This window comes from Lolium rigidum, chromosome 5 (genome assembly GCF_022539505.1).
Source record: "Lolium rigidum isolate FL_2022 chromosome 5, APGP_CSIRO_Lrig_0.1, whole genome shotgun sequence".
In the NCBI taxonomy this organism is placed as follows: Eukaryota; Viridiplantae; Streptophyta; class Magnoliopsida; order Poales; family Poaceae; genus Lolium; species Lolium rigidum.
The window spans coordinates 77,008,678-77,018,670 of NC_061512.1; the positions used below are offsets into that span (position 1 = coordinate 77,008,678).

General features: G+C 40.6%; 1 long non-coding RNA gene across 7 annotated transcripts; it reads right to left on the reverse strand.

The window, feature by feature from the left end:
* Positions 1 to 1,330: 1,330 nt before the first annotated feature.
* On the reverse strand, positions 1,331 to 8,666 carry LOC124657756. Of its 7 annotated transcripts, none has more exons than XR_006988828.1 (12): positions 8,233 to 8,436; positions 7,984 to 8,071; positions 7,637 to 7,897; positions 7,335 to 7,477; positions 6,983 to 7,085; positions 6,524 to 6,647; positions 6,359 to 6,431; positions 6,140 to 6,279; positions 4,260 to 5,855; positions 3,602 to 4,035; positions 2,430 to 2,540; positions 1,331 to 1,649 (listed from the first exon to the last, which is right to left on the reverse strand). It is a non-coding gene; the product is annotated as an uncharacterized LOC124657756 (long non-coding RNA). The 7 variants fall into 7 exon arrangements; XR_006988825.1 differs by lacking the exon at positions 1,331 to 1,649 and adding an exon at positions 8,594 to 8,666 and having other exon boundaries at positions 2,202 to 2,540; positions 8,233 to 8,396; XR_006988826.1 differs by lacking the exon at positions 1,331 to 1,649 and adding an exon at positions 8,594 to 8,639 and having other exon boundaries at positions 2,202 to 2,540; positions 8,233 to 8,378.
* Between the last annotated feature and the right edge of the window lie 1,327 nt (positions 8,667 to 9,993).

Sequence of the window (9,993 nt, forward strand, 5' to 3'; positions counted from 1 at the left end):
TATTTGGATCACTGATTAAAACGTCCGTTCCGAATTGTCATATCATTATAAAACTTACAGAAAATTTATCACAGATTTAATCAACGGTCACGAAAATTACATTAGACGGAACCAAAATTCGATTAGACGGAACCAAAGTTCCGTGCCAATCACCGTAAAAGAGCTCTTTTTTTTTGGCTTTGGTTGACTTGCCAAACTGCTGGTTCCTGCATGTTGGAAACAAAAAAAAAATGTCACCATATAGTTCACGATTCCTAGTGATTACACCCACTGAACTTGAAGAAATGAAGAAGCTGAGTTTTTAATCGATTTCTTTACACACTTAATTAATCACAAGCACCAGCACAAGCAGTAGCAATTTGCCATCAGCAACAACTATCGATACAAAGCCGATTTGGATACATAAACCAAGCTCCTTAGTAAATACCCGTCAAAATTCTTTTTCTTGCGTTCAAAAAATCTCTTTTAAGTCTTAAGGGATCACCTGCTTCGGCCATCGACTCTGGCTAATAGACGAACATACTCTGTCTCTCCCTGCCGAATAGAGGCGGACTGACCCATTCTTGCGTATGTCTCTCACACTCTCTAGTGGGTGCTGATCTAGCTATGCTTGCTAGTTTGCTCTCTAGTAGGTGCAGACTGCTTGTTGCCAGGTATGCAGCTGGTTGCATCTGTATATAAAGGGTTCTAAAAGTACAAAATATAGAAAAGGAAGAAAGGTGCTCAGATATTTTGGTTCTTTTAGTTATCGATGCAGCCAATTGCGCTTTTGGGCGGCATGAACTGTGCTGCTTTATGGTGCCACTTGTCTATTTCTTATTTATCTTGACTTTACGCTTGACTTGTCCCTGCAACGAAGCTCTACAGTCTTCATGGACATCACTTGGGCATCACACAAACTAGACGGAGCATACATGCATGAGGCTCTTTTGTGGTGCATGCCGCAACTTGCCTCTGATGTCTTACCTCCTCTATTCGTTTATCTCGAAGCAAATTGATCGCGTGTGTTTGCAGTTTACATAGGGGTTCGATACAGCCTATTCCTTGTACTAGATTTAGATGTGCGCCTTGGCGCACGACCCCGTTTAGTTCATGTTGATATTCATTTTGTATAACAGTGGTAAAATTTAACTACCAACATGATACAACATTCCTTAGATTTTACAAAACGGTGTTGCTAGAATGAAATTTGGATAAAGCACACGAAACTACCTGACATGATATGGCATCTAATACAAAATCCCTGCTATGTAATCAACAACGGATTAACCAATTATTTAATCAGATGTGAATCTTTGAGATTTCTTTTTGAAATATAAAAAATGCATCACTGGGGAACACATACCGATGATAGTCTTAGTAAGAGTAACACACATTGCTCCTACATACATAAAAGTTACATATTGGAGAGCACAGGGAAATACACATCAGTGGTAGTCTTCAGCTCGAGCAAAGCACACTGCTATACATACATATAATTGTTACATATACAAAAGTCTCGAGAAAATATGGCTAGTAGATGCATGTATTCTTCTAGCACACCCTTTCTAATTGGGAAAGTAACATATTTCTTATATTGTTCTCCGACGCTCAATCTCTAACCTTCTTGAGTTGTAAGGCGAATTTAGGTAGATACAGTAGTCTGCTAACTGTGTCAGAAAGCATTATATACCCGTTACCACTAAGGAGCCACGTACCACTGTAAATAACATGTTATGAAAGTGGCAAGCATATTCAATGTATTTTTCAATGAGGAAAAATGCTAATGAATCTAAATAAGAGTAGAAGGATATAGTGAACCAATAAACCACAATAGTTTTCTATTTCTCAGAATGAGACATACCCTTTTTGAATCAACACAACTTATGCCTTTATTACTTCATATTTTCAGGTTTCCCATACTGATTGACGCCTTTTTTGTATGCACAATTAGGGATAAGCCTCTACTCCCCTATTCAGATCTCTTGTAATAGCGTAACCCCGTAATATATTTATCAGGCCACTGGTTAGGACTTTGTATATTTCCCTTTCGCTTTCGTGAAGTAGTGAGTTTTAAAATTTTGAACCATTACCAACTCGGATAGTCTTTTTTTTTGCTTTCATAAAGGGCATACACCTAATGCTTTGTAATACCTACAGTGGGTATTTCCTTTTTCACAAAAAAAAAAACATAACTGGGTCTGGACATTATCCTCAATAACGCCAAAATGGATTCATTATTTTTCCAGTGCATAAATAGCTAAATCAAATCTACATCCCAATCTGCAACTAAATACAAAATAGATGCGGGCAACGATTAAGCCGAAATGTTGCATATATAAGCTTCTATACTATATAATATAGATGTTGTTTTCTTCAGACAAATAAACTTCAGAAAAGTATCAAACACACAAGATGTGATGTTTTATAGTCGAGACAGGGTCACTTACCGCCGCCATGTAATTTCTTCGAGAACGGCGGCATGAAGGAAAAGGCATACATACATTTCATTAGGAACCTCGACATAAGGCATCGCTCCTGCCTCCTCAAGAAGGCTTTCCCTGAAATAATAGATAAATATTTTGACCGCATTTACTTGACCGGTAAAAAAGGAAGTAAGGTTAGATAGATTGGCGAAGACTAAAGATAAGAAACCAGAAAATGTAAAGGGACTGGCTCATGACACATCAATTGATAATTAAGGGATATGTTCAACAACCTGCTTGAACATATGAAGCTGAGAGTGCAAGTACATTATAATGGTCTCCTCCTTTTTTTTTGTAACAGATTGATTGTTTCAGTGTAAAGTGCATATACGACCAAAACAGAGTTGCTCATCACGCAACCTCTTTGTTGGATCAACTTTCAGAGCTATCCCACTAATAAAAACGGAAGACTATTTTCTAAAATTGCATCTCCAGAACATCCTGAATAAAATTATATATTGTAGGATGCCAAAGCAATATTTTTAATATGGGAGCCTATTTATTCGCTCAAACTGAATGGGGCTTTGCATTTTAAGCTATTAATCTTAATCATGAAATGTACTGCCTTCGCCTTGAAGATGTGGTTCATATCCAGAGATTAAGCACTGATAATCCAAAAATGCAGCTCAATTAAATAACAGTACATGTATAGAAAAATGCACATAAATGGTAAACCACATGTACCAATGGTTCTTGAATGAAAGAACTGAAGATTTCTCCCACGATCACACATACACATATCCGTATAATTACATGATAGCATATAGAAAGGGGGAAATCATATATAAGAACAAAAAAAGAGCCATCCAAGTTGAGCACATGAGACCTGAATATGATTCAGTCGCACATCTAGTTTAGTCAGAACAGGCAAACAATTTATTGCTCAAATTTTTGTTTTTTATGGCCTAGCTGTCATGGCCTCATGGGTAAACTTAAGAAATGAAGAAACCGAGAAAATTGCCAGAAATCAATTATTTTCTAGAAGACCAATTTACCACCAAGAGCTCCATACTCGATTAGATTTCGACATCAAACATGCATAAAAAACAAAGGCAGAGTAGTGTAGAACAACTGACAATGTGATATACAACAAATACATGATAAAATGTATTTATGTTGAGCAACATAAAAAATACCTAGGGCTAGAGGGTACCGGCTGATGGGCGCTCGAGGTTGTTGACTTTTACATGAACTGGGATGTCGCCATTGACGAGTGCAATACTGCATATGTGAGCACCATCTTGGGTCAACGTATTCATACGCTAGTTGCCTTGCACGACGGAGGCGAAGATCTCAGACCTCCATCACTCCAGAACCTCCGCTAAGTTGCGCTTCTGGCTGGAGATCTTAGTGAAAAGGCGGAGAAGGTCATGCAGTCCAACATAACATAACGGTGATGTGCAAGACAGGCGGCTACTCCCAGCAACGGCATGACGTGCAGCGACGGTTCAACAGCAAGCCCTTACTGCCGGCCGCTAGAGCTCCTCCCAGCGCCGGCACGATGTGTGGTGGCGGTGCCACCTCCCGCCAACCACCATCACTACTTTGCAATGATGAATACGTAAAATCACTGAAAATGCAGGCATACAGTGAATATGTTACCATGTCAGCACATGCATTTGTAGCCTTGTAATGCTAATAGAACATTTTCAGAATTTGACATGGAAAAAGTCGTCATTGGTTTTCGAAAGGCTAACCTATTCAAAGGTACTCATTTGGCAGTAGCATGACAATATGCAGATCATTTCAACTTTATGTCCAACTATGTTAAAAACTTAATGAAGAGTGTAGTACCTTCAGATCAGACGATCTGACCATCAGACACATAAGCTTGAAGCCTTGGACCGAAGCAACAAAAATAATGTTGTAACATATGAAGAATATTACACCTTTCCATCAGGCATATCACAAATCAAGTGTTATTAATCATGTAGAAGGAAATGAACGAAACTGTACAGAAATAAAAGAACACCAACTACACAATTAAAGTGGGCATTGCTACGGGCGTGAAGAGAAGGGGATAAAAATAACCTATACAAAAAGATGGATTTCATCAAATAAGGGAAAACAGATGTCCATGAATGAGGGAGAGATCACGGGAGAGAGGCTGAAACTGATCTACCAAAGGGTACTTTATGTCCAGTTAAGGTACCACATGGAAAGGTACCAACTCGACAAACATGTTCAGCTATTTACTTTCTCCATTAGAAAAAAGAGAAAACAATTTTCAACAGAAAAATAAATTGCTTTTAATGGCCAGGGCAACAAGATTCCAAACATTCTTAGATCAAGAGAATACTTTTAATATAAATTCAAAAGGATAGCCCAGCCTATGGTAATCCCTTTTATGTAGTACCAACTATTAATTAATCAATATTTAATAAAAGAGCACTGATAAAGGAAGATCTATTGAGATTAATAACTGGACATTACTAACATTAAGATCTTACTAAATTTGGATATAAGATGAAGGGATTACTAACATTAAGACCTTTCTAAATTTGTCGATTTGGCTTCTCGACATGATGAAGACAGAGAGGATGCAGCCATGGCACCAAATCAGTGGAAAGAAGCCAGGCTCAATGACAACAGCAACATCGCCACATGCATCGATGGTACATCACCTTCCGCGAGGTGTGTCGGTTTGGCCTCACTGGCATGGTTGGCCAGCTTGTCATTGTTACTATGATCTGCACATATCAGAGCACATTAAATTCATAGGAAAAATATAAACTCCACATGAGAAAATGTCAAGTGGATTTTTATAAATAAACAGAAATTAATAGGAACGGAATTTGCTCCAGGCAGACCTGACAAATCAATAACCAACAACGACGACACACCAAATGAGCCCAGTGAAAATGTGAAATAACATGAAGTAGATGCTGCTTAAAAGTTAAAACTGGCAAGAAAGAGCAGATACATGTTTTCCTTGGTGTCTACCCGCATTTGAATAGAGAACCAACAATTTTATACATGGTGTGCTTAGTATGTTAGTAACATTGTGCAAAGACAGTAATATCGCTAGTGCCAACGCCCTGCTCTGGCCGAGGATATCCATCCCAATGCGCTGTGAAGATAAGACCAATAACCATGAATCCCACAAACATTAGTCTCTTTTCGTATCTCGGCATCGCCAAAAAAACAAACTTGGAGCAAAGCACGAGCAAGGAGAACATCCTGAACGACATCTTCCAGTAGGTAGCAAAATTAGTGAGGTACTATAAGAGAAATAATTTCAATTGTCTAATCTTTTCTTCTTTCAGGGAAATGCTAAATGTATTTTAATCAACTAACCTTCCTTTAGTTTCAGGTATCTTTTGGTAAATAATGTAAATCTTAGATCAAAATCCTTGTGCATATATGATAGATCTTAAATGTCATGTCGACCTGCACAAGTACCAAAAGTCGAATATTTTTTTAGACATGACTACAGTAGCATGCATATGAAGTAATCAGAATTACTAACACTACTGGAACTAATGGCGCACCTATCTTCAGTAAGAATTACCTTGTAATACTATTATTACTTTCATAATTCTTTTCAGAAGTAGTATAAGTCATTAGATAAAATTATTTTAGCATACATCTAGCACAAAACAACAATGAACTTTATATCTTTTTAGAAACACATCAATTATTAGAATTCAAAGAAACGCCTTGCATGTTCTAACCCATAGGGATGCCTCACGTGTCTGGGAACTGCCTAATGCCACCATGGAAATCTTCTGCACCAGGAGCAATTTCCAGCGACGACATCCTCGCTCCAGTCGGCATGGATGCAAACCAATCAACTTGTCAATTGCACTTCTTGCTGTAGGTTAAGCCCATCAAAAGTGGTACTCTTTTTTCGAATCTTATGATGCATGGGGAACTATGAGTAAATAACTAACCTCGTACAAATTTCAGCCTATCGGGTTAAAGCGAAACTGCTCAGGACTATACCTGGCTTTTCTCCAAACATGTCTACGTGTGTGTAAAAAGCAACAATATAAAGTTTTGTTGAGCTCAAGTTTGCTAGACTTAAATCTTCAGTTAAAACGAACATAAAGCTATACCTGAAGCATGGGAAATAGCTTTCTTCTGGGAGAAGGTTCTGGCGAAACCAGTTCATGGGCTCTCCCTTCTCTGGCCTTGTTCCTCTTTGCGATGCCACTGTTGGTCTTGCGTAGCAGCAACCATCTAAATAATGGTATCAGCATGTCATTAATAATATTCATATATCAGACAGTTACATGAATGACATACAAAAGTCCGAAATTTCCTTCAGAAAAGAGGAAGGGTTCATGATTTCTTTCAGCTGTATGCATTGCAAAACAAGTAATGGAAGGATTGGTACCAACACATTATAAAAAAGGGAAAGGTAAGCACAACTATTCCTGAAGCACAAAAAATAGCTGCACCGGCAATGAGATAAGCCCACCAGACGTCACTGTTATTTGACTTCACAATGAAGGCTAATATAGTAGGTAATATTTAAAAAAATGATACTTCAAAGTAAGAATGATAATTCTTACTTCAATAAGTTTCCCAGAAAATTTACACCAACAAAATAGAGTCCTCCCAGACCAGCAACCATTGCCCTCTCTGATGCATTTGCTTTACTGTAAAATAACCAGGCTGCATATGAAGACAACAGAAAGGAAAAATAACATAATTCAAATTTCAAGATAGCAAATTTAAAACTGATGGTAAATACCATGTAATGCATCAAACACAGCAATCTTTCTCTAGACTCCATTGCAGTTCATTGTGTAATGTGAGACATATAATTCCAAAGAAACTCCAAATATATGCTAATTATACAAGTTCAGTGTAAAATAGCAAAGTATGGAGTAGGAGTTCAAATGACTAAAATTGAATATTAACCTGGATTCCCATGGTTTCTCTTCCATAAACATTTCCATTCCAAAGAACATAGTAAACCATTTGTGTGAACATATTCTCTGCTAACACCTCCTTTTGATGAAGCAGTGGGTTGTAGCGATGGGAAGCTATAAAGAATGCTTGGCCTACACATAAGAATAAAAAGGTCACAATTCCATGGACAAGAACTCACAGGATCTATCATCCCAAAAAACTCACATTTGAGCTGAAAGGTTCTATTTATTTAGAGAAGGAGATGCCGTTAGTGAACTTAGAGAGACAGAGGGGCGAGGGAGAGAGATAACCTGTAGATATAGAAAACTTCGTGGATTGTAGATACAAAAAACTTCGTCAATGCTGCATCGGGTGGAATCGACGTGGCCGGAGGAGAGGTCCAGAGCAGCGCTGCATCACCACTCTCTACATCCAACCATCCTCCTGGTGAAAGTGTCCATCAGCGGCTCTGCTCAACCATGGGGATAGATTGGCCACATGGACTGATTGGCTCCATCATCGTGGTACAAAAAATATCCAACTCCATGACCTCGCCAACGATTTGCGCAAACCTACACTTTCAATCCCCTTCAGATCTCAAACTTGTATTATACACATAAAATACCAAGCATGAGACATCTGAACTTTAAATCATTACCTTACAAATGAGATAAATGACTAAATGAGGTATATTTTCAGAGCTGCGAGCAAAACTATCAGATGCTTTCATAAACCTGCATTTGCATCTTTACACTAAATTAAGTTAGATGCAAAATGTGCATTTCTTATAAACTCTAAGTTGTTTTTTAGGCAATATAAACAGAGCACCGGGACAACATAGAGTGGGAAAGGAGCAGCACACACTATTGGTGTAAATTTGAGCAGCCCACAAAATTAAATTGATTACCTTCACTTCAACCATAATCTCTCCAACGGTTTGTGCAAACTGCACTTCCCTTGCCCCTACCGGCTGCCGCTGACCCGCATGTGCTCCCCCGTCGTCCGCACTTCAACCCCCCTGCCGGCCAGTGTAGTGCTCCAAGATCCCCAATCCTATCACATAAAATGGATCTAGAAGAGCAATAAGCAACGATATGTATCAATCAAGCGCTATATAGCTGAACAATTAAATAAATACAACTGAAGGATTTGGGGTAAATCATATGCATTAACTGAAGGATGTTATTTTAAGATAAATTAACGATCAAATTAATGTTAACAAACTTCTAAGACAAAAATGAAGTAGAGATAGAGAATGAAGGAGCAACCTGGAACTAAGCAAGAAACAAAGCATGCCTATGAGGGCACGTTCCCGATATGTGTTAGTGTCCTCAATCTCCATTCTTCCCCGCAAGAAATAGAGGGCAGGTGAAGTGACCTGCATCGACTAAAGCAGAGGAAAAATACTCGTACGTGAATTGGGCAAGTGTGAGATAGCTCTTTACCTACAGTATGCACAAGGGCTTGGGGCACGAATTCCTTAAGAGAGGGGCCCTAGGATGGTGTCACGAGGTCTTCCAGCCGCGTGCTTGATGGAGAAGAGCCATGGATGGAGACGTTGGAGGCTCGGCACGCCAAGGTTGAGGACGACGAGCGACGTCACGAACGGATCCTAGCGGGCCGGTCGCCCGGGGACAAGGACGCGGGCCTCCTCCTCTCGTCCATGTGCCTCTATGTGCTGATGGACGCCCCGGTCGCCGGGGACGAGGACGAGCGCAGCGGCGTCTCCTTCCAGCGCGGCGGCGCACACACTTGGTGGCCCACGCTCCTTCCGTGCCGAGGATTGTGGTGGCAACGACGAGGTCCATGGCGACAGCGCCATGGTTGGGAGAGGATGCGGGAAGAGGAGAAATTGGGCGTAGGAGGAGGAGGACGCGGAGCGCCACTGCACTGATGCGAAGGAGGAGGCGGCGCTGCGCGAGGTGGCGGCGCCAGCGGAGGCTGAGCGGCGGCGGCTGAGCGGCGGTGGCTTATGGAGGAGAGGAACGGGGATGGGAGGGGATTGGAGGGCTGGGCACGGGAGGGCAGCAACGTGGGGATTGGCTGGGTTCTCTCCTCTCGCTGGATCCAACCCACACAAAAACCACCCAACCAACTGACAGCGTGGACCATCCAGAAGAAGGCCCGCATGCAGTGGCAGGTGGGTAGAACCTCGCCGTTTCATGTCTTGATCTAGTGGGCAGTGAATTTTTTTACCTAAAATAGACGGCTGAGATGCTTCAGCTAACAACATCCTGTGGCCCAGAATCGCAAATCCTTGTGAGACCCCCTATGGGGGGCATCGTTTATACCTTTAGATACTTCTTAACTCTCGTTACACCGTATGTTGAGCATGAGTTAAATGCACATCGAAAATCCTTTTATCTTTTTTCAAAAATGGGTACTTTATTACTTGCACAATAGACCTGGTCTCTGCATAACTAAGATGCACACAGCCGCTCACAAATTCGTTACAAAACCACAAAGGTGTTCAAACATAAAAACACAGTTCAAAGAACAGAAACAAAGACTAGCTAGGAGGGTCCAGCACAAGGTCACGCTACCACCCATATTGGGAGAAAATATCTCTTGTCGTATCCTCCAACCGTGAAGACACCTCCGTGAAGAGGTCCCGGTGCTCCACACGCTGGAACGGTATCCATGACCGAAGCAAAGATGTGCACCGGTA